The sequence below is a fragment of the Schistocerca serialis genome, chromosome 2 (assembly GCF_023864345.2).
Source record: "Schistocerca serialis cubense isolate TAMUIC-IGC-003099 chromosome 2, iqSchSeri2.2, whole genome shotgun sequence".
Taxonomy (NCBI): domain Eukaryota; kingdom Metazoa; phylum Arthropoda; class Insecta; order Orthoptera; family Acrididae; genus Schistocerca; species Schistocerca serialis.
The window spans coordinates 515,966,870-515,991,502 of NC_064639.1; the positions used below are offsets into that span (position 1 = coordinate 515,966,870).

Here is a 24,633-nt window from a genome sequence, read left to right on the forward strand (position 1 = left end):
TGTGTAGGTGAAGGATTAGGTGGGTGAGGGCAATGGATTGTTCAGTTTGGAACTGGTATAGGGACTGATGGAAAGAAGGGTTGCAGCCAGAGATGGGAACTTTAAGTGTGAGGCCTTTGGGGGTAATGCCAAATGTCAGACAAGCCTGAGAAAATAAAATATGGGAGTGTAATCTGGCTAGGGCGAAGGCATGTTTGCAGAGGGAATGTAAATAAAACTTAATGGGATCGTTGTGGGGGTGTTGTGAGGGTAACATGGTATTAGAAGGTGGAAAGTGTAACATGAGGCTGAAATGAAAATGAAAATAAAAATATATGGGGAGAGATAAAGGTGAACTAGAAAGCAACTGGAGATCTGGTGTGAAAAAAGGCGAAAAAGTGTTGGTTAAAGCTGGGCTATGTTGATCCTGTGGTGAACTTGGGTTGGTACACAACGATGTGCATAAAGGTTAGGAGGTTGTGTTGCCGCCAAAACACGTTAAAGGGTAGAGAAATTCGGGAAAATTACGAAAAAACTACGTGTAAATGTATTAAAAGGAGTGGTTTTGTGGTGGCAGTTTGTGAAAAGGAGGCTAACAATTGTCTCCCTCAAAATCACCCTCTCCAAACCTTCCAGGAATTTCTGACTTCCAGCCTTGCCTCTCAATCCTTCTTAAAAAACCTTAATCCTACTCCCAACATCACCACTGATGAAGCCCAAACTATCCGTGATCTGAAGGCTGACCGTTCCATCGTCATTCTTCCGGCGGACAAGGGTTCCACGACCGTGGTACTTCATCGTCGGGAGTACGTGAGTGAGGGACTGTGTCAGCTTTCAGACAACACCACATACAAAGTTTGCCAAGGTAATCCCATTCCTGATGTCGAGGCAGAGCTTCAAGGAATCCTCAGAACCTTAGGCCCCCTACAAATCCTTTCACCTGACTCCATCAACCTCCTGACCCCACCGACACCCCGCACCCCTACCTTCTACCTTCTTCCTAAAATTCACAAACCCAATCATCCCGGCCGCCCCATTGTAGCTGGTTACCAAGCCCCCACAGAATGTATCTCTGCCTACGTAGATCAACACCTTCAACCCATTACATGTAGTCTCCCATCCTTCATCAAAGACACCAAGCACTTACTCGAATGCCTGGAATCCTTACCCAGTCTGTTACGCCCGGAAACCATCCTTGTAACCTTTGATGCCACTTCCTTATACACAAACATTCCGCACATCCAGGGCCGCGCTGCGATGGAGCACTTCCTTTCACGCCGATCACCTGCCACTCTGCCTAAAACCTCTTTCCTCATTACCTTACCCAGTTTCATCCTGACCCCCAACTTCTTCACTTTTGAAGACCAGACATACGAACAATTAAAGGGAACAGCCATGGGTGCCAGGATGGCCCCCTCGTGCGCCAACCTATTCATGGGTCGCTTAGAGGAAGCCTTCTTGGTTACCCAGGCCTGCCAACCCAAAGTTTGGTACAGATTTATTGATGACATCTTCATGATCTGGACTCACAGTGAAGAAGAACTCCAGAATTTCCTCTCCAACCTCAACTCCTTTCGTTCCATTAGATTCACCTGGTCCTACTCCAAATCCCATGCTACTTTCCTTGACATTGACCTCCATCTGTCCAATGGCCAGCTTCACTCGTCCGTCCAAATGAAACCCACCAACAAGCAACAGTACCTCCATTATGACAGCTGCCACCCATTCCACATCAAACGGTCCCTTCCCTACAGCCTAGGTCTTCGTGGCAAACGAATCTGCTCCAGTCCGGAATCCCTGAACCATTACACCAACAACCTGAAAACAGCTTTCGCATCCCGCAACTACCCTCGCAACCTGGTACAGAAGCAAATAACCAGAGCCACTTCCTCATCCCCTCAAACCCAGAACCTCCCACAGAAGAACCACAAAAGTGCCCCACTTGCGACAGGATACTTTCCGGGACTGGATCAGACTCTGAATGTGGCTCTCCAGCAGGGATACAACTTCCTCAAATCCTGCCCTGAAATGAGATCCATCCTTCACTAAATCCTCCCCACTCCACCAAGAGTGTCTTTCCGCTGTCCACCTAAACTTCGTAACCTCTTAGTTCATCCCTATGAAATCCCCAAACCACCTTCCCTACCCTTTGGCTCCTACCCTTGTAACGGCCCCCAGTGTAAAACCTGTCCCATGCACCCTCCCACCACCACCTACTCCAGTCCTGTAACCCGGAAGGTGTACACAATCAAAGGCAGAGCCACGTGTGAAAGCACCCACGTGATTTACCAACTGACCTGCCTACACTGTGAAGATTTCTATGTGGGAATGACCAGCAACAAACTGTCCATTCGCATGAATGGACACAGGCAGACAGTGTTTGTTGGTAATGAGGATCACCCTGTGGCTAAACATGCCTTGGTGCACGGCCAGCACATCTTGGCACAGTGTTACACCGTCCGGGTTATCTGGATACTTCCCACTAACACCAACCTGTCAGGACTCCGGAGATGGGAACTTGCCCTTCATTATATCCTCTCTTCTCGTTATCCGCCAGGCCTCAACCTCCGCTAATTTCAAGTTGCCGCCGCTCATACCTCACCTGTCTTTCAACATCTTTGCCTCTTTACTTCCGCCTCAACTGACATCTCTGCCCAAACTCTTTGCCTTTACAAATGTCTGCTTGTGTCTGTGTATGTGCGAATGGATATGTGTGTGTGTGCGCGAGTGTATACCTGTCCTGTTTTCCCCCAAGGTAAGTCTTTCCGCTCCCGGGAATGGAATGACTCCTTACTCTCTCCCTTAAAACCCACATCCTTTCATCTTTCCTTCACCTTCCCTCTTTCCTGACGAAGCAAGCGTTGGGTGCGAAAGCTAGAATTTTGTGTGTATGTTTGTGTTTGTTTATGTGTCTGTCGACCTGCCAGCACTTTCATTTGGTAAGTCACATATCCCTGGACATAGCTGGTCCATATCCATGAAGTAAGTGAGGTGTAAGATACACAGTGGCATTATATGATATTTTCTCGAAGCGTATCAAAATGTGTGCCATTAAAAATGCAACAGTCACAAATATCAGAAAAAGAACTAAGGAAGACTAATTGAGAAGAATAGGTAAACGAAAGGCACTACTTACTGGTAATGCTTCATATTTCATTAGGCAAAAGTGGAAACAATTTATGGCCTCACAGGAAATGAAACATGTATTAAAAAGTGTTTTTCACCCAGAAGCAAGCTCAATAGAATGAGTCTTTAAAGAGTTTAACCAATTCATTAGGACATACAGTCATCACAAACACACCCGATTGGTAGAATATATGACTCCTTTCATGCAAGTTGGAAATAACATTCCAGTTTTTTCAATACATTTCACACTGACAAATTGATGTTCCAGACAAAACAAACGAATGAGCGGTAGTTCCCCATACCTAAAGTACTCACTACAGAAGTGACACTACAAGATAAAATCAAACATGCCATGATTACACTCGAAAACAGGACCAAGTCTAGAAAGAAAATTTATAGTAATAAACTGAAACATATAGCACAATTTTTTGAAGCGCAATGAGTCCTCTTACAGACGCACCCTAAATCGACAAAAATTGACAAACTGAATAAGAAATGGCAATTACTCTATTCAGGACCATATATAATATCCAAAATACCTTACCCTGGAAGGTACACATTAGTCTATGAGAAAACAGGGAGTGACAAGGGTCTCCACCCTCACAAATACATAAAAGATTTTATAAAATGATGAAGCAAGGTAAAATTTTTCTTTCTATCATAAGATAATAGTACATAATGTACAAACCTCCTATTTTTTTTTTGGGGGGGGGGGGGGGGGGGGAGTATTTTAGGATAAAGTGATGGGTACAGGTATAAGTAATTCTTTTGATTTGTACATATAAGCATCAAAATCAACAGGAATGAGAAGTAATACACCACTTGACATGAAGCGATAGTATAAACAGAATTAGCTTATGGCCCAACTGTGCACGCTCAACAATACACACTGATGTCAGTAGTAGAAGAGGCATTGACCTGTGCCCATGTGCACCAGATTGGCAGAAGGCGCAACCAAACAGGAATATGATATGTACAAGTACCTAACTTAAATACAAAGTAAATGGAAATACTAAGCAATTACATCTACTGTCTAAGAACTAAGGAACCTATTGATATATGTACACAGAGATTTAATTAAATACTAAGCTATATACAACATATTTACAACCAAAAGGAAGCATTATGAAAAAATACGTGAGACGTGTAAACTAAGAAGAAATGATAAAATACTGTAAGAAATGTCAAATAATTTTCTTTGGAGGGTAAATGATCGTAAAGGGTAACAGAGTAAATGAATGTGTATGAATTTAAACAAAGTAAGGAAATATCTGTGGACGGATGTGACAACCAAATGTATCAGTGGCCATCAAGCTGTTGTTGTTGTTGTTGTTGTTGTGGTCTTCAGTCCTGAGACTGGTTTGATGCAGCTCTCCATGCTACTCTATCCCGTGCAAGCTTCTTCATCTCCCAGTACCTAATGCAGCCTACATCCTTCTGAATCTGCTTAGTGTATTCATCTCTTGGTCTCCCTCTACGATTTTTACCCTCCATGCTGCCCTCCAATGCTAAATTTGTGATCCCTCGATGTCTCAGAACATGTCCTACCAACCAATACCTTCTTCTAGTCAAGTTGTGCCGCAAGCTCCTCTTCTCCCCAATTCTATTCAATACGTCCTCATTAGTTATGCGATCTACCCATCTAATCTTCAGCGTTCTTCTGTAGCACCATATTTCAAAAGCTTCTATTCTCTTCTTGTCTAAACTATTTATCGTCCATGTTTCATTTCCATACATGGCTACACTCCATACAAATACTTTCAGAAACGACTTCCTGACATTTAAGTCTACACTCGATGTTAACAAATTTCTCTTCTTCAGAAACACTTTCCTTTCCATTGCCAGTCTACATTTTATATCCTCTCCACTTCGACCATCATCAGTTATTTTGCTCCCCAAATAGCAAAACTCCTTTACTACTTTAAGTGTCTCATTTCCTAATCTAATTCCCTCAGCATCACCCGACTTAATTCAACTACATTCCATTATCCTCGTTTTGCTTTTGTTGATGTTCATTTTACATCCTCCTTTCAAGACACTGTCCATTCCGTTCAACTACTGTTCCAAGTCCTTTGCTGTCTCTGACAGAATTACAATGTCATCGGCGAACCTCAAAGTTTTTATTTCCTCTCCATGGATTTCAATACCTACTCCAAACTTTTATTTTGTTTCCTTTATTGCTTGCTCAATATACAGATTAAATAACATCAGGAATAGGCTACAACCCTGTCTCACTCCCTTCCCAACCGCTGCTTCCCTTTCATATCCCTTGACTCTTATAACTGCCATCTGCTTTCTGTACAAATTGTAAATAGTCTTTTGCTCCCTGTATTTTACCCCTGCCACCTTCAGAATTTGAAAGAGAGTATTCCAATCAACATTGTCAAAAGCTTTCTCTAAGTCTACAAATGTTAGAAATGTAGGTTTGCTTTTCCTTAATCTTTCTTCTAAGATAAGTCGTAGGGTCAGTATTCCCTCGCGTGTTCCAACATTTCTACGGAATCCAAACTGATCTTCCCCGAGGTCAGCTTCTATCAGTTTTTCCATTCGTCTGCAAAGAATTCGCGTTAGTATTTTGCAGCTGTAACTTATTAAACTGACAGTTCGGTAATTTTCACATCTGTCAACACTTGCTTTCTTTGGGATTGGAATTATTATATTCTTCTTGAAGTCTGAGGGTATTTCACCTGTCTCATACATCTTGCTCACCAGATGTTAGAGTTTTGTCAGGAATGGCTCTCCCAAGGCTGTCAGTAGTTCTAATGGAATGTTGTTACTTCGGGGGCCTTGTTTCGCCTCAGGTCTTTCAGTGCTCTGTCAAACTCTTCCCACAGTCTCATATCTCCCATTTCATCTTCATCAACATCTTCTTCCGTTTCCATAATATTGTCCTCAAGTAAAATGCCCTTGTATGGACCCTCTATATACTCCTTCCACCTTTCTGCTTTCCCTTCTTTGCTTAGAACTGGGTTTCCATCAAAGCTCTTGATATTCATGCAAGTGGTTCTCCTTTCTCCAAAGGTCTCTTTAATTTTCCCGTATGCAGTATCTATCTTACCCCTAGTGAGATAAGCCTCTACATCCTTACATTTGTCCTCTAGCCATCCCTGCTTAGCCATTTTGCACTTCCTGTAGATATCATTTTTGAGACATTTGTATTCCCTTTTGCCTGCTTCATTTACTGCATTTTTATATTTTCTCCTTTCATCACTTAAATTCAATAATTCTTCTGTTACCCAAGGGTTTCTACCAGCCCTCATCTTTTTACCTATTTTATCCTCTGCTGCTTTCACTACTTCATCCCTCAAAGCTACCCATTCTTCTTCTACTGTATTTCTTTCCACCATTCCTGTCAATTGTTCCCTTACGGTCTCCCTGAAACTCTGTACAACCTCTGGTTCTTTCAGTTTATCCAGGTCCCATCTCCTTAAATTACCACCTTTTCGCAGTTTCTTCAGTTTTAATCTACAGTTCATAACCAATGGATCGTGGTCAGAGTCCACATCTGACCCTGGAAATGTCTTACAGTTTAAAACCTGGTTCCTAAATCTCTATCTTACCATTATATAATCTATCTGAAACCTGTCAGTATCTCCAGGCTTCTTTCATGTATACAACCTTCTTTTATGATTCTTGAACCAAGTGTTAGCTATGATTAAGTTGTGCTCTGTGCAAAATTCTATCAGGCGGCTTCCTCTTTCATTTCTTAGCCCCAATCCATATTCATCTACTACGTTTGCTTCTCTCCCTTTTCCTACTACCAAATTCCAGTCAACCATGACTATTAAATTTTCATCTCCCTTCACTACCCGAATAATTTCTTTTATCTCATCATACATTTCTTCAATTTCATCATCATCTGCAGTGCTAGTTGGCATATAGACTTGAGCTTCGTGTCTATCTTGGCCACAATAATGCGTTCACTATGCTGTTTGTAGTAGCTTACCTGCACTCCTATTTTTTTTTATTCATTATTAAACCTACTCCTGCATTACCCCTATTTGATTTTGTATTTATAACCCTGTATTCACCTGACCAAAAGTCTTGTTCTTCCTGCCACCGAACTTCACTAATTCCCACTATATCTAACTTTATCCTATCCATTTCCCTTTTTAAATTTTCTAACCTACCTGCCCGATTAAGGGATCTGACATTCCAAGCTCCGATCCGTAGAATGCCAATTTTCTTTCTCCTGATAACGACGTCCTCTTGAGTAGTCCCCGCCCGGAGATCCGAATGGGGGACTATTTTACCTCTGGAATATTTTACCCAAGAGGATGTCATCATCATTTAATCATACAGTAAAGCTGCATGCCCTCGGGAAAAATTACGGCTGTAGTTTTCCCTTGCTTTCAGCTGTTCGCAGTACCAGAACAGCAAGGTAATTTTGGTTAGTGTTACAAGGCCAGATCAGTCAATCATCCAGACTCTTGCCCCTGAAACTACTGAAAAGGCTGCTGCCCCTCTTCAGGAACCACACGTTTATCTGGCCTCTCAACAGATACCCCTCCGCTGTGGTTGCACCTACAGTACGGCTATCTGTATCATTGAGGCACGCAAGCCTCCCCACCAACGGCAAGGCCCAGGGTTCATTGGGGCGTGGCAAGGGGAGGGGGGGGGGGGGGGTCGGAGCGGTGGCATCAAGCTATGTAATGCAATTAGTTTTATGTTAGTTTTAAGTTTTTTTTCTTTCAGTGACCCATGCATCATCACAGCACAGAAAAAGGGAATTACGCCGAGAGTAGCAGGTACCAAATGAAGAAAACGGGCCTCGAGTAAACAATTTAGTTATAAGGATATTTATACAAAGGTCACAAGGCTAGTGAAAAATGAAAATATGCATCGTCATAGTATAGCTCTGTGACATTTACCAGTACCTGTTCGCTGCAAAGTACACATAAACATTTAAGCATGTGATTTTACAAAAACCAGTTAATTTATTGTATCACTTGAAAGCATAAATAATGACATTTCCATGTATTCAAGAAAGATAAATCTACGATGGTTGAAACTCCTTCATAATTGTGAATTGAAGTACACAGCACTGGCACATGAAGAAACAACATGATTGTACATGAATGATTAGTCAGTACACATCATTTCCTTGAAATAAGAGTTCCTCAGCAACTAGTTCATGATTGCATGAATAACATTTCCTGATAAATCCTTGAACCAGGAGATGTGTTCAGATGGTTCAAATGGCTCTGAGCACTATGGGACTTAACATCTGAGGTCATTAGTCCCCTAGACTTAGAACTACTTAAACCTAACTATCCTAAGGACATCACACACACCCATGACCAAGGCAGGATTCGAACCTGTGACCGTAGCAGCAGCGTGGTTCTGGACTGAAGCACCTAGAATGCTCGGCCACAATGGCTAGCAGGTAGATGTGTATTTCTTTCCTTCCCTTCAAAGCAAAGAAGGTGGTGCCAAGCGTAGTTAGGCCAGCAATGCATAATATTTTAGTCTTATTTTGAATGTTTTTCTCCATCCCCTACCTAAGGAAGAAATGAGCTCCCATAAGTGATAAAAGCCTATCTATAAAATGAAGTATAAATGTGTCACATGCATGCATTGTACCAAAATAATGTGTTATATAATTAGTTTGTATATGTGATGCAAACGAAGATAAGTTAAAACTAACAAACAAATTGTAGTAACAGAAACCAGTTAATGAAAAAGTTATAATGTTTTAAAACTTAAGAAATTTATGTTTGTAGTATAAGTGATGGAATGGAATGTCAGACAAAGGTATAAGCTATCCTTTTATGTATTGTTGTAACTCAATACATGTATGAATTTTCATTGGCAACCAAACTCCATATAAAGGAGTAAACTTTAAAGACAAGCAACTTATACAATGTTTTGGATGACAATATGAGTCTTTCAGCAAATGGAGTGTGAAGTGTGGTGAGATTATCATACATGTGCAATGTAGTAATCTCTGAGTATTGTGTCTCACCACACCTGATACATTAATAAGTGAACTATAGTTGTTCGAGCCACTACTTACCTCATCGACGGGTGCTGTTGGCCAGGGTTCTCTTCACTGAAAATGAGAGTATGACAGGTAATAATGATGCCCGGGCCATAAGAATGGAGATCATCTACCCCAGTGTCAGATTTTGAACAACAAGCACACACACAATGCACCCAGAATGAAGACAAACACCACAGCAATTTTTTAATATGTAATGTTCAGGTGAAAGTGTGACTCTCAATGTGAAATTAACACTAATAAAATACTGCACACACATACGATGGTATCAACTAGCATATTGACCATTAGTGGCTTAAGCTTAGCCACTAAACATACTAGTGCACAGGCACAAAACCCGGCAGTGAGGCCGAAGCAAACTGAACATTATTGTTAGCGCACTAAATTCAAATATGTAATGGCCTATCATATTATGTATATAATCTTTTAATTTCTTGTAGTACTCTAACATACATAGGATAAGCTGACATATCCATTCCATTAAATAAAAGAGAAGCCAACAAATAAAGGGCATCAACCCCTATCGGCAAATGTAAATATAAGTTATGTACATGCTAAAACACTGTACATCTCCATACTATGTCAATGTACAGTGTGGGGGCAATAGTGTGGGTACACGGTGGAAGACCCCCAGATATGGTAAAGTTAAAATTTATTAAAAAAATGAAACAGTGGTAATGACAGAATCAAAAACCAATCATAAGCATCAACAAAGACATTAATTATGAATCCGCAGGAAGGCACAGACAAATGAACAATACACATCTCTCAGTTTTTTGTACATGATTTTGCTTCACTCTCTTGCATGTAGAAGGATGGTTAAGATGTATTGCTCGGAGTGTGGCGTGCTATGAGTGTTTTGTGTTATATATGATTCTGAATAAGAGAAGACTTAATAACAGTAGTAAGTATTTTTACTGAACTGAATTGGAGCCAAGTTGGAAGGAATTTCCTTCATGTTTTATGTCATCTTGAGAGGCACTGGTGTTCCCTCGAGTCGGCTGCCTGCATCTACAATTGAAATGTAGGAAATGAAGTCCACGGTCATATTTTCACAAGGTTAACAAGAAGGAGAAGCTTTCAGAAGATGACAAATATAATTCAAATATATATAGTGATGGACACAGAAAAAAAGAGAAACGATGCAAGGTAAAGTGAATAACCAGTAGCACAATTTCGTACACACAGAACATTAATAAACACACACACACACACACACACACACACACACACACACACACACACACACACACACACACACACACACACACGCGCGCGCGCGCGCGCACATTTATTATTATTATTATTCAGTGAGCGTGCATAAAACTAATTTTATTATAATTTTAATAACAACTATATGGGGCAAGGTTGGTCCAGAGAAACTATCATTTACATGTAGATGATATTCGATATATGTTGAAACATTTATTTTGCATTTTTATTACTTGTTTGAGGTAATCCTTGGGCAATATGCAGAGGATGAGTTCGGCAGCAGAAATTCCTATGTCACAGCAAGTGCTGTATGGAGTTATGATCACCATATGAATTGCCAAAGAAATTTCAAAGTTATGGTGCAACTTTGATGCGTTGCACCATTCAAACTAATTGAGATATTTACACCACAGAATGAGATTTTCACTCTGTTGCAGAATGTGCGCTGATATGAAACTTCCTGACAGATTAAAACTGTGTGCTGGACTGAGACTCAAACTCTGGACCTTTGCCTTTCGCAGGCAAGTGCTCTACCAAATGAGCTAGCCAAGCATGACTAACGCCCCCCAGGCTGTGGCTAAGCCATGTCTCCGCAGTATCCTGTCTTTCAGGAGTGCTAGTTCTGCAAGGTTCGCAGGAGAGCTTCTGTAAAGTTTGGAAGGTAGGAGACGATATACGGGCAGAAGTAAAGCTGTGAGGACGGGGCGTGAGTTGTGCTTGGGTAGCTCAGATGGTAGAGCACTTGCCCGTGAAAGGCAAAGGTCCCGAGTTTGAGTCTCGGTCCGGCACACAATTTTAATCTGCCAGGAAGTTTCATATTTATACCATGTTTGGCTTACATGGCACACAACATTTTTATGCAGTTCAGTCAATTTTGCAATGTGTGCCTTGGTGATATACACAATGCCCAGTCTGCATTCAAACTCTATCCACACCTGCTACAACACATTCACATCAACCGTGGCAGTGGCAGCAACAATAAATCACTGATGTGGTTGACAAGCATCTGGAAGATTCTGTCCTTGACATAATCCCACAGAAAGCTGTTTAGAAAATTTCCATCCTCCTTTAAATGGCAAAGAATGTGCACAGTAAACTGCATATGTTGTGGCTTGTTGTCTGGTCTCAGTGTGTCCAACAATTGCACTCAGTATGGATACTTCTGTAAATGTTTCTAAAGAACATGTTGTACAATCATCCTAGGAATTTGCAGCATCTGCAGTGTCCTCCAAACAGACTTTTGCGGTGAGTGTTGAAAAGCCAACTATATCCATTCCGTGTCAGCTTCATTTGTTCCAGTTGGTCCAGTATGATGCTTCACATCAGTGATTCCTGTCTACATAAAATTCCTGTATCACCAGCTTATCGATGCTTATGAGGCTGGCTGCTTCCTATTTCATACTAGGAAGCTCTTTGAACCTGCATGTCAGATTTGGTCTGAATAAACATTTCCACACACTGAACTCTTTCTTGAATCATTGTCTTTATGCTTCACTCATCACAATCTGGAACACAAACAAACAAAACTTTGTTAGTTTTACTGTCATGTAAGCCAAACATTATCTGAATATCTTAATTAGTTTGGATGCTGTAACACACTGAAGCTGTAGCATACTTTTTGAAACAACCTGTTATCCCTATGAAATTCAATGAACATGCAAGAAAACAATTTAATGAAAAACAATCTAAATGAAAAAAAAATGTTTTGTAAAACTTTTAATTTAGTACAAGCTTTGCTACTTCTCAGACAGTTTTTTGTATTCATTTATATACAGCAAAATTTCAGTAACATTCAAAAATGGAAGAACTACTTTCATTTGGTATAACAGAGAATAAAAAAATCACTAAATCACTATTCATGAGAATTTGAATATTGAAAATTTAAAAAAACCAAGCTGCAGCAATTGAAGAGAGAAAATAGAAGAAGAAGAAGTAGCTCAGCTTTGATGAATCTTACAAAGTTGTTGTTTGTCTGGAAATCCAGGAAGAACAAAAGAAATACTGAAAAACAAATATTTATTAATTTAACTTTGACTATGATACTCACAGAATTTCGTTTCAAAGGATAGGCTTTACACTATGGGGTATAAGTAGGTACTATAATACCGAATAATACACCCATTAATAAAAACATTGATTTACTGTACTCGATGGCACAATGTATACTGCACAAAAGACCAAGAAGAGGGCACCAAGGCGTGAGTCTCTGCTTGATGCTCCAAAGAACATGGCAAAGAGAAATCAAACCTTCGTAGCTGGTGATAGTCGATGTTTAACTACTTCTGTAAATGTCACCACATAGCCCCCCCTTGCAGTATGGAGTACTTGTCGGTGGGCAGGGGCAGCGGGCCGACAGTCAGATGTGTGATTGGTAGCTCCTCGGCGTCGTCTGGGATCGGCGGCGATGGCTATGGTTGCAGCTCAAGTGGGGGCCACTGGACGTTGTAGTCGTTGAATCTCTGAGGGTGGCGAAGGCGTCGGCCAGCCCTGGAGTGTGGGTGTGGTGAAGAGATCTGTGACGCACACGGCACAAGCAGGAACACAAACCCCTTACAGTACATGAATGCTCTGACAGTGTCACGGATGTGGAGGGCAGGAGTCAGAATCATTGCACTACTGACGTGGCTGGTGTGGAAGTAGAGGGCGATGCACTCGGTTTTGCCAACAGTATGTAAGCAGAATCACCTCGGATGGTGATAGAGAGGTTCATGATGTCCTCCGGGGAAATGTCCACTTGCAGTTCAATCATGTGGGTCTCCGGTGGAAGGCCCTGGTCAGTTCTGGGTAGGGGTACTGAGAAACCTCAGAATGGGTATCTGAGAGGGGTCAGGGGTTTGTGCCAACCCAGCGAGGGGGCACAGGAGTGTGGGGATAGAGAGGTTCATGATGTCCTCCGGGGAAATGTCCACTTGCAGTTCAATCATGCGGGTCTCCGGTGGAAGGCCCTGGTCAGTTCTGGGTAGGGGTACTGAGAAACCTCAGAATGGGGAGCCGGGAGGGGTCAGGGGTTTGTGCCAACCCGGCGAGGGGGCACAGGAGTGTGGGGATAATACGTGCCTGGTTGGGAGTACCTTGATGTTCCCAGAATGGGGGGAGAGGTCTGAGAGGGGGGCAAAGAGCTTGACCGAGAGCTATTGGTGTCACTGGACGAACTGGACAGTGAAGGTTGTGGCGAGAAACTTCGGAAGGGTGAGCTGGGAGTGCTGCAAGTTGCAGGGGGCCTAGAAGTGGGAGCGGCTGGGGGTGAACTAAGGGGGGCTTGATTGTGAGCTGTGAATGTGATTAGAGGAATTTGTGTCCTCGACAGGAGGGGGCGCGGATGTCAGCTCCACATACGCTGGTTTTACCGGGTGAAGTGATATAGTGACTGGGTTGCCTTGGACCTCAATGTCTAACATCTGGTCTGTGCATTTAACAATTTTATGTGGGCCGGTATAGGGAGGCTTTAGGGGAGTCTGTACTGTGTCATCACGGAGCATTACATGTGTGCAGATTTCCAATGTTTGTGGGATGTATGTGTGCGTGGGAGTGTGGCTGGAGGGGGGGCGGGGGGATGGTAGGAGTTTAGAGCAATGCAGTTTGATGCGTTTGGGTAAGGTGGGTAGCTTTGAGATGATGGGTTCAGGTGAGGAATTGACCAGTTCACCAGGTAAGACGAGTGTCTGTCCATACACAAACTCGGCCGTTGTGCCCTTCAAGTCTTCCTTGTAGGTGGTGCGAAGGCCAAGCAGTACGAATGGCAGTGTCTCTGTCCATAGCTTTCCGTGGCATCAAATCGCAGACTTTAGCGTCTACCACGTTTTCGCTAGCATCTGTAGTTATGAATAGTTCTGCCTCCAGGTGAGGGTGTGCTATGGTAAACACTGAGGCCAAAAGTTTTTTTAATTTCTCGAAAGCGGAGTTCATTTCTTCTGTCCAAGGGATGGGTCGTGTGACTGAAGTTAACTGTCCTGCGAGCGCGTCCGTAAGCGGAGCCTGGACTTCTGCTGTGACAGGTAGGTGCTTCCTGTAATAGTTTATTGTTCCTAAGAAACGACGCAATTATTTGTAAGTAATTGGGCATTGCATCTCTAACACTGGTTGCACTTTAGCAGGTGGGGGGTAAAGCCCACTGATGACACCATGAACCCTAGGAAGTTGACAGAGGTCCGGTGTAACTGCAGCTTCTTATTGTTTGTTTCGATACCTGCTGCCTGCAAGGTATCGAATACAGTTTGTACATGGGTCTTGTTGTCCTCTAGTGAAGGGCTGAACATGAGGATGTCATCTAAATAGGCGAAACAGAAATCGAGGTGAAAGAGAACCTCATTTATGAATCGCTGCCAAGTCTGGGCTGCATTACGAAGACCAAAAGGCATGTAATGGTATGCAAAGAGGCCAAAAGGTGTGGTAATGGCCATATTTTCAATGTCTTCAGGTGCCATAGGTATCTGATGATATGCACGTTTGCAGTCAATGACCAAAAAATAACTACAGCTGGACAGTGCGTGTGTAAAATCGGCTATGTTGGGTACAGGGTACTTGTCAAGAGTAGTGCAGGTGTTGAGTAGTCTGTAGTCTCCGCACATTCTCTTGCTACCAACTTTCTTGTCTATGAAATGTATTGCTATAGGTCACGTGCTGGAGGAGGGCTCCAGGACTTTGGCTTATAAAAGCTCAGTAATTTGCTCCTTTGCAGTCTGCATGAGTTCAGGTTTTAAGCGTCTAGTTCTACAAGAGATTGGAGGTCCGTCGGTTAGCCGCAGTTTGTGGACGGTTCCGTTTGTAGCGACCGAGACTGTTGGGTCAATGCGTGCAGCCGTGTACTTGTGAGAACTCGTGTGTTGTGCAGCAGCCTGTTGGAGTGGCACGAGGTCGACGTGCCTGGTGTGTTTCGGCAGGTCCGAAGTATTCCAAGGGTGCTGTTCGGTTGTCTTGAGGTCAGCTGTTTGAGTCCTTGCTGACATAGTGTGCTGTGAGGCCGTAATCTGAGTTGGTGGCACGACGGGCGTTTCTAGGGAAGATGTCTGCCGTGCAGGGGTGACAAACGCTTCCGGAATCAGTGAAAAAAGTGCATTACACTTGCATGTAGTGGCAGCCTTGTCTTTAGTTAGTGGGTCCGGCACAGGAGGTGTTGCTGGCAGTGAGGGAGTACAAGCTTCAACCGCAGTGTTGGAAACTGGTGCTAGTGGCGACATGACAACTGCCGTGCGTGGGACGTCACTGTTTGTGCACACGGTTGTCACTGTAACGGCTGAATGTTTACAAATATCTGTGTCTATGGGTTGCAGTTGTGCAGAGTCTGCCGAGGGAAGATTAGCACTGTGTGTGGGTGGAGAATCACTGTTCGTGCACTGAATCGAAGAACTGGTACTAACCTTAGTATCGTGCTCTGTGATGCATTGCTGTAGCATCTCGATGTGGTGTCTGGCGGCCATAATCTCAAGCGTAACCTTTTCCATTCGACGTTTGATCTCGTGCTGTTCCTGTTGTAAATGTGTCCTCTCGTCTGTCTCGGCAAACAGTTTGTCACTAGTTTGTTGTAAAGTGATTGAGAGTGAGTCACACAAACTTATTAGGTGGAAGTATGAACTCAAGTTGGTATCACATGCACTCGCAATGGTGCACTGGAAATGTTCGCCTGAGGGTTCGTGAAAAACAGTATCGCCCCCTATGTTAGGCAAAAGTACATGGTGTTTAAGAAAGTCAATGCTGAGAATCGGTTCTGGAATGTCTGCCACCAGAAAAGTCCACTTAAGCATGCACTTGGGGGAAAGGTGTACAGAAAATGACGTTGAGCCTACACACTTTAGACGCATAGCGTTGACTGCTCGTAACTGTGTACGGTGTGGTCAGATGTTTGCTGGTTTCATCGACAGTGGTAGCAAAGACACGTCTGCACCCGTGTCGATGAGGAAACAAATGCCTGTTACACAGTCTTCGATGTACATGCGAGTGCACTTAGGGAGTGGCTCCTCTACTGAGGGGAGGGATGGCCAGTGGCTGGCTTTTTCGTTGCAGGTGGCGGCACCTAGACTGACCTGCATGGTGTGTTTGGGTAGTGGCAAGGAGGGCTGCATCTCTTAGCACCTGATCCAAACTTGGTATGGTAGTAGCAGAATGGGTAGTGTTGTGGGTGCTCTTGCGGCTCTGGATCATCGGAAGTGTTGAGACTAAGGGGAAGGAGCAGAGGTGGTGTAGTCGCTGCTGTTTGTGTGGCTTGTAGCTGGTTCGGCTGGCCCGGTGAGTTGTGCCTGGCGTCTAAGTTGTGGCATCATCTGTGGCCTGCTGCTGGGGGGGAGGGGGGGGGGGGGAGATTGTAGCGTGGGGGGGTTTGCTGGGCGTGGAGTTTGCGCTGGAAAGCGGAGTGTGCTCGGTCAGCAGCACGGATGCGTTCTTCAGTTGATTGATCTTCGTGGCTGGCGATGGCAGTTTGGACAGAGAGAGGCAGTTTCCCGATCCATATTGACATGAGGGTGTCACTGGGCAGGGCCCGTTGGTTGATGAGTTGTAAGTGTCGCCACAGCTGTGTCGGAGTTTTGTCACCGAGGTGCTCCTCGTAGATGAGGTTGTGAACCTTTTCCGTTGACGTCTGGGTGACTTGTTCCAATATTATCGCCTTGGCAGTTGTGTATTTGTCTACCTGTAGAGGTGTGCTTACTAAATCATGAAGCAGGTCTACACGGTCGTGGAGGTTGGTCAGCAGATAGATGTATCTTGAGTCATCATTGAGCAAATAGAATTGAAAAGTTTGTTCTGCGAGAGTGAACCAGAATTTGGGGTGCTCTAATGTGAATGCTAGTATTTTCGGTAGCCTCTCGGGTGGTGGCGGTTTGGAAGCAGCTGATAAGTTAGATGTGGGCATGGATGTCAGGTCCCATGTGTGGGGGTTGCTGTATCTTCGAGCCTTCGCGGCGCAGCTGGTGTGCTCGGTGACACTGTAAAAATGGGCGGCTGGGCGGTAGGGTTGTTCAGCGCAACAAAGCAGTCAACCGACGTGGCTGGCACAACACATGTTGTGGTACATGGCTGAGCATTAGGACACCGTTCACAGCTGATGTTACTCGGTCCCCTGGTGGAATAGTTCACTGTGCTCGACTGGAGTGGCACGGTACTACGTGACCATGGTGCATTGTTTACAATGTTCACATGGCGCGTATAAAAAGAGGTTCCATGAACTGGTACGAAGAAGTCCTGAGGTACGTTCACTGGTGAAGGTATGGTAGCACTTGCATTATTAGAGTAACTGCCTGACAAGTTGACAGAGACGTTCGTGAACTGTGCAACTTGTTACTGTGCCACGTTCGCAGAAGGATACTGTTGAAGTCTATACGGGACAGAAGCAGGTCCACTTATGGAATTAATGCTGTCTGCTTGCACACTGTAATTAATGTTTCGTTGCACTGCTGTACATGAAGGAGATGCGAAGGGGTTGTTCCGCTGGTGGGATTCATATTTCAGCGTACCGTGGGGGAAACATGGCATCACAAAACCAAAGTCACTTGGATTGTTCTCTAGGTTATGTACTCAAAGTGGCATGGAAGAAGGTTCCGGCGATGCAGCGTGAGCTGATTTCACTGTAGCAGGTTGTTGGAAATCCAGTGGGTTAAACACGCTTTCGTCATTGTGCTGGTCGACACTGAACTCCGGGTGTGTGTTGCCCGTGGTCATGGTCTCCGTGATGCGGTTGAGTTGATGGATGTAAATGGCGTTTTTCGTGACGCGGTAGTCCCGAACACTTAACTCGTGTGAAATGATGGAATAATGAACTCGGGTTCACCAATATGGGGTAGGTGCTATAATACTGAATAATAGACCCATTACTAAAAGCACTGATTTATTGTACTTGATGGCACAATGTATACAGCACAAAAGACCAAGACGGCGGCACCAAGACATAGGTCTCTGCTTGACGCTCCAAAGAACATGGCAAAGAGAAATCAAACCTTCGTAGCTGGTGACAGTTGATGTTTAATTACTTCTGTGAATGTTTCACAACACCAATGGTGTGGGTATCTTTGTTGCCATAAGGAATGTGATAATATCTGGTGAAGGTTTACATATTCCAAATGTGAAGTTAAGCATCAAAGATTGGTTAAACAGCCTAATCAGATGCCCTTATAGTCCACCCGCATTGGAGCTATATTTGCTGAGCACTGGAGAGAACCTAGAGAATATTGGAGGTAAGTTTCTTGATAATGCTGATCTTGTAGGGAAGACTTCAATTTTCCATCTTTAGAATGGGAGCATTGTGTGATTAATATTGATACCAGGTATAGGGATTTGTGTGACATTGTTCTGCATGCTTTTTCTGAAATATAATTTGAGCGTTTAGTTAGAGAAATAAGGTATGAGGGCAATTTTCTAGATCTCATAGCAACTAACAGACCTGAACTTCCTGAATTGATTAATGTACAAGCAGGAATCAGTGACCACAAAGCTGTTCTACCATCAATGACTACACTTCGTGGTGTAACATGCACTTTGGTAAAGCAATGTGCCACCCAGCATCTGCATAGCCAATGAATGATGATTGCAACAGTTAAAAATATTCTTATTAGTTTAGCAGTTTGGAGTCACAAACTGGAAGCTTCTAGATATTGTTGGTGCACATAAACTGGTACAGATAGACACCACATGTCTTCATGGTGGCATAACAATTGCAATTTACTATGTATTGTGGTACTTGTTGGCTTGGCAGTTATTCTCTCCTGCAGCCTTCCAGCTTGGAGAAGTGGGACACACCACTTAATAAAAATAGGATGCCATTACAATGTTAGTCAAAACAAGAAAGAATCTATTTCTCTGTCAGTTTATATGGAACTGTCATTTGATATGGTCAGACAGGGTTCATGTAATGTCATATAAAGTGTACAGTATGAACACTAAAGAAGCACTTCCCGTTATTTGGTAGAAAGCAAAAATTTATCAAAGCTTCCATATTCCAACATGTAACTATTACTGAGAAGAAGTCTACTTTAATCTAATCTACATGGTTTGTCAGAACATTTATACAAGATGCAGCAGTTCAGAATTTGAGGATGACAACACTCACAATCTGAACATACACATTTCTCAAACTAGGGAGCTACAAAATGACTACAACTGCTTTACTGGCACATGACAGTGCCCCAATAGCCAACAGTAATCACATTTGCACTCACTAACCTCCAGCAATGCAGTTCTCCCAGCATGGCGGTCTGTTTTCCCATCAGTATTATGATGCAGTGAGACAGTAAAGCTTTGTTTGATGAACTTTGTGGAATCCAATGTCATTTTTTTATTAATTGCGTGTGGTAGTGGTGTGTGTTGTAGGGTATTTATGGGTATTTGCATCCAAAAGATTCTTTAAGGAGTTATTTACACACACTGACAATTACTGGTAGGAGAAGATTAATTTAAATTAAACATTGTGCTAACTGTATGTCTGTATTGACTAGAAGTATAGAGCAACACTTAGAAGGAATATTCAAAACCTTTCAGGAATAGTTAACTAACTTAGATAAAGATTTATAGTAGAGCAACACTTCGAAGGAATATTCAAAACCTTTCAGGAATAGTTAACTAACTTAGATAAAGATTTATAGTCTACTAATGCAAAAACAGACACTCAAGATGTTAAAGTAGATGTAAATAAGACTGAATGAAAAGAAGGTCTAAAACATTTAAATAGTGGCTTAACCATTTGAGTCCCAACAATATGAAAAAAATACAATTTTAAGAGCCTTCACAAAATTAATCTTTAGTATCATAATAAGGAATGAATTCAAGAAGGAATTGGCAAAAAGTAAACAGTCAATTGTTTTAGGAATGTGGTTTCACTTTAGAACCACTGGGACAGACTGTTTTCAAGCTCTCATCATTTCATGTGATATACTTAAAAGCAATTTCATATTTTTCCTTGACACAATCTCACATTTCTCACCTTCCATCAACTCATAATGCCCAAAACAAATTATAGTCCTAAAGAAGAAACAAAAAATGGGCCTAAAATCTAACAAATTTATATGAAAAGGCCATAACACCCTAGTGGTTTCATTACAAAACCACTCATAAAAGCAGTAGTACAATCTCAAATTTATGTTACAATAACTTAAGATATAATTACTTTCAATTTAAATTGTCTCCTCAATATGATCATGTCTCAGTTTCTTATACGCATGCTGCACAGTCTCTGTGCCGACTATTGCTTCTGAACACTGTTAAATGACTACAACAATGCACTACATTTGTAGTGCCCCTGTATACCTGTATATGTCTCTATCTTGCAATATAATTGGTGGATTCACGCAAAAGGCACTGGTACTTCAAGACAAAATTAAAGAAATGGTGGTTTGAGGCAGAAACCACTGATGGTCAAAGGGTTAAATAATAAAGATGTAAGGCTCTGGCTTACACAAATGTCCAGTGACTGCTGAATTAAATAATAAGTTAGTAGAAAAAAAACTAACTTAAAATTAGGACTGAAGGCTGAATTATAAGCAACTAACCAGAAATTAGATGAGCAGAAAAATAATTTATGAAAGCTGTGGTGTAACACATTGTTCCAGCTCTTTCTTGGAATCAGATGAAAGATGTTCATGTAAAAACATTGTTTAGGTAATTAGCATGTACAGAATTTTTGAATATGTGCACACTGGTTTGAACTCTGTACAGAATTGGAGTGAGACACATGAGCATAGAACATCACCAAGTTGCAACACCAATTAAGCACCTCTCCCTGCTGTGAATGGGTCACTTATGCTTTGGTGCCACAGGTTGGCAACGTTTTGGAAGGCAGAGAACAAGAGGCACTGTCTACAGTGACAACACCCAGAAACAGTTGAAAGAAGCTGAAGACAAATGTCAGTCTCTTCTGTTCTGAGATTCAGGTTGAGATGTTGTTCTGATGAATAAGAGATTTGTCCACCAAATGTTGTAATTGTTATATAAGAGCAACAAAATACAGAAGAGTTCTATAAAAAGCAGTTACATCATTTCATAACAATTTTGCATAAATGTGGGCTCTCTTACAGTCCTTGACCATCTGCAGTTGAAGAAGAAGTCACATGGATAAGGAGTGACACTGCGTAACAGGTCTACAGCTTGAAGAAACTATGAGCGATTACCACAAGAAAATAATCAGGATAAAAGTTATTACATAGAGCATCAAGGTGAAAGATCATTAGTGAAGTTGTTGGCTCAGTTACAACCCATAACTTGAGTTGTAAAACCCCATTTTGGAACAGTTCCATGACAGGAATGAGATGTAACATTTAATTTGGTGCCCAAAGGTGAAGGACATGGACAACAGCACCTGAAATAAGAGAGCTTTTGTGGTAATAAAAAGGACTTTCAAGAAATAATTTAAGTACATAGGGCATTGCCAAGAGCAACATGAATAAACTATGAAGAAGATATAGGTGAACGCATGCTGTGGTGTCACCCAAAGTGATTACAATATTTAAGTAGAAGCAATTATTCCATGATTTGGTAAAAACCAAATAAACTTTAATTATCACAAAAGAAGAGATAAAGAAGATTAGCTGACCACAGCAACCAGTCAACAACAAGCAATATTTACCAATTGAAGTAACTGTCGACAAGTTAGTCAAGAAACCTTACTTCAACAGACCCAAAGATACTGATTCAGAGGCTATGAGTGCAGCAGTGACCTTTCAGAGGCTATGAGCACAGCAGTGGCCTCTTTGAGCAACTGTGCAGCAGCTGACCAATGCAACAACAGCACAGGGCAGAGCAGCAGCCAATATATCTAACTACACGATACCAGCACAGCGGCTGATTGCGACATTGCTTTGCCCATGCACAATGCAGCAAGCAATAGCATGTGCTTTTGTGTGTGTGTGTGTGTGTGTGTGTGTGTGTGTGTGTGTGTGTGTGTGTGTGTGTGTGTGTGTGTGTGGGTGGGTGGGTGGGTGTGTCACAGGATTTCAGAGTTCTTGGGTACATATGTTATAATCATCACGTATGCCTATCGTCACAAGCAAAATGGCTAGCTGTCTGTCAGAAATAGTAAAGAAACTGAAGAGTTGTACAACGGTAGTGAAGCTCAGGCAAAGTAATTAAAGAAATTAGAAGGGCTAGATGATTTACAAAGATAAGTGGGAGAGTTAAAAAATAGAAAAACCTTAATGGAGGAAGTAAAACATATGATTAATATCTCTGCACAAGGATTTAGGAAGTATCTACAAAAGTCTGATATTGAAGATACCTTAGTAAAGTTAGCTAAGGTGTTACAGTATGAAATAAATAGTATACCCTACTAACAAATGAAGTGAATGAGCAGTTTAAAGAGTTACATGATGACACTAAGACAGTCTTCACTGAAGCACCAGAGAAACTGGTATAGGCATGCGTATTCCAATACAGAGATATGTAAATAGCCAGATTATGGTGCTGCGGTTGGCAATGCCTATATAAAACAACAAATGTCTGGCACACTTGACAGATCAATTACTGTTGCTACAATGGCAGTTTATCAAGATTTAAGTGAGTTTGAACTTGGTGTTATAGTCATGACATGAACAGTGGGACACAGCATCTTTGAGGTAGCAATGAAGTGGGGATTTTCATATATGACCACTTCATGAGTGTACTGTGAATATCAAAATATGTCAAATCTCCAACATTACTGTGGCTGGAAAAAGATCTTGCAAGAAAGGGACTAATAATGACTGAAGATAATCGTTCAACATGACAGAAGTGCAACCCTTCCACAAATTGCTGCAGATTTTAATGCTGGAGGCCATCAACAAGTGTCAGTGTGTGAACCATTCAACAAAACATCATTGAAATTAGCTTTCGGAGCCAAAGGCCCACTCGTGTACCCTTGATGACTGCACACACAAAGCCTTACACCTTGCCTGGGCCCATCAACACTGACATTGGACTGTTGATGACTGGAAACATGTTGCCTGGTCAGATGAGTCTCATTTCAAATTACATCGAGCAGATGGACATATACAGGTATGGAGACAACCTCACAAATCCATGGACTCTGCATGTCAGGAGCTGGTGGAGGCTCTTTAATGGTGTGGAGCATGTGCAGTTGGAGTGATATGGGACCCCTGATACATCTAGATATGACTCTGATAGGTGACATGTATGTAAGCATCCTGTCTGATCACCTGCATCCATTAATATTCATTGTGCATTCCTACAGACTTGAGCAATTCCAACATGACAATGCGACACCCCACATGTCAAGAATTGCTATGGAGTGGCTCCGTGAACACTCTTCTGAGTATGAACACTTCTGCTGGTCACCAAAGTCCCCAGACATAAAAATTATTGAGCATACCTGGGATGCCTTCAGAAGAGATTTCCACCCTCTCATACTCTTACAGATTTATGGACAGCTCTGCAGGATTCATGGTGTCAATTCCCTCCAGCAGTACTTCATACATTAGTCAAGTCAACGCTATGTTGTGTTGCGGCACTTTTGCATGCACACGAGGGTGGGTGGGTGGGTGGGGTGGGGGGGAGGGATTGGGGGGGGGGAGAGGGATTTGGGGGGGGGGGGGGAAGGCAATACTACACGATATTAGGCAGGTGTACCAGTATCTTTGGCTCTACAGTTTATATTCAGATCTCAGGTATGCGAGAACAGATAGAGATATGAGAGCTGAACAGAGATTTTGATTAAGTAATTTGTGCCCCAAATACTTTGATCAATTTGGTGGAGCACCTGCAGGAACTAGTTGAACCAAAAGCAGAAAAGAATGTTGATTATACTAGTGCTATCATCAATTCTTTTGGAGGCACTGTACTGCACCTGAAGGCATTCCTAAAATTCAAACCAGATAGTTCTGTACAACTAGCTATCTTTTTGAAGCAGTTTAAGAAAGTATTACCTGAGGGTTCAAGAGATAGAACTAAAATAAACTTTATTGTTAAACATTTGCAACAGGAAGTAGTAGACTGGAGTTCCAAATGCTGAAATAAGATTAAGAGACTGAGTCACTTGAAGTAGCATTTAAGAGAGAGTTTATATGTCCTAGCAAGTATACTCAAGTGTGATGATCATAACCCTGATTATGAAAAATGTATAAATGTTAATGAATATTCAGAGGAGGAATTAAGTATTAAATAGTGTGTGTATCAGGAAGTTTGGCCACTAGAGTAGATGCTAAGAATTTTATTGTTTATAATCATTAATCTGACAAGCATGTGAAAAATAAGGTATATTTTAGTATATTATTAAGTTGTGAATACAGAGTGCATGAGTTATCATGTGTGTTGTCAGCTGAAATAGTAGAGCTTGTGATAAGTCGGACCTGTGTTCAGGTAGGTATGCCACATTATGTAGATTCACCGTATGTGTCAACAATATGTAT

General features: G+C 42.2%; 1 protein-coding gene across 2 annotated transcripts in view; it reads right to left on the bottom strand.

The window, feature by feature from the left end:
• Positions 1 to 10,424: 10,424 nt before the first annotated feature.
• LOC126457483 (WD repeat-containing protein 82) overlaps positions 10,425 to 24,633 on the bottom strand; it is a 76,568-nt gene continuing 62,359 nt past the window's right edge. For both annotated transcript variants that reach the window (XR_007585477.1, XR_007585476.1), the window contains exon 4: positions 10,425 to 11,823. The gene's annotated coding sequence lies outside the window, so the exon portion shown is untranslated. The remainder of the gene's footprint in view (positions 11,824 to 24,633) is intronic.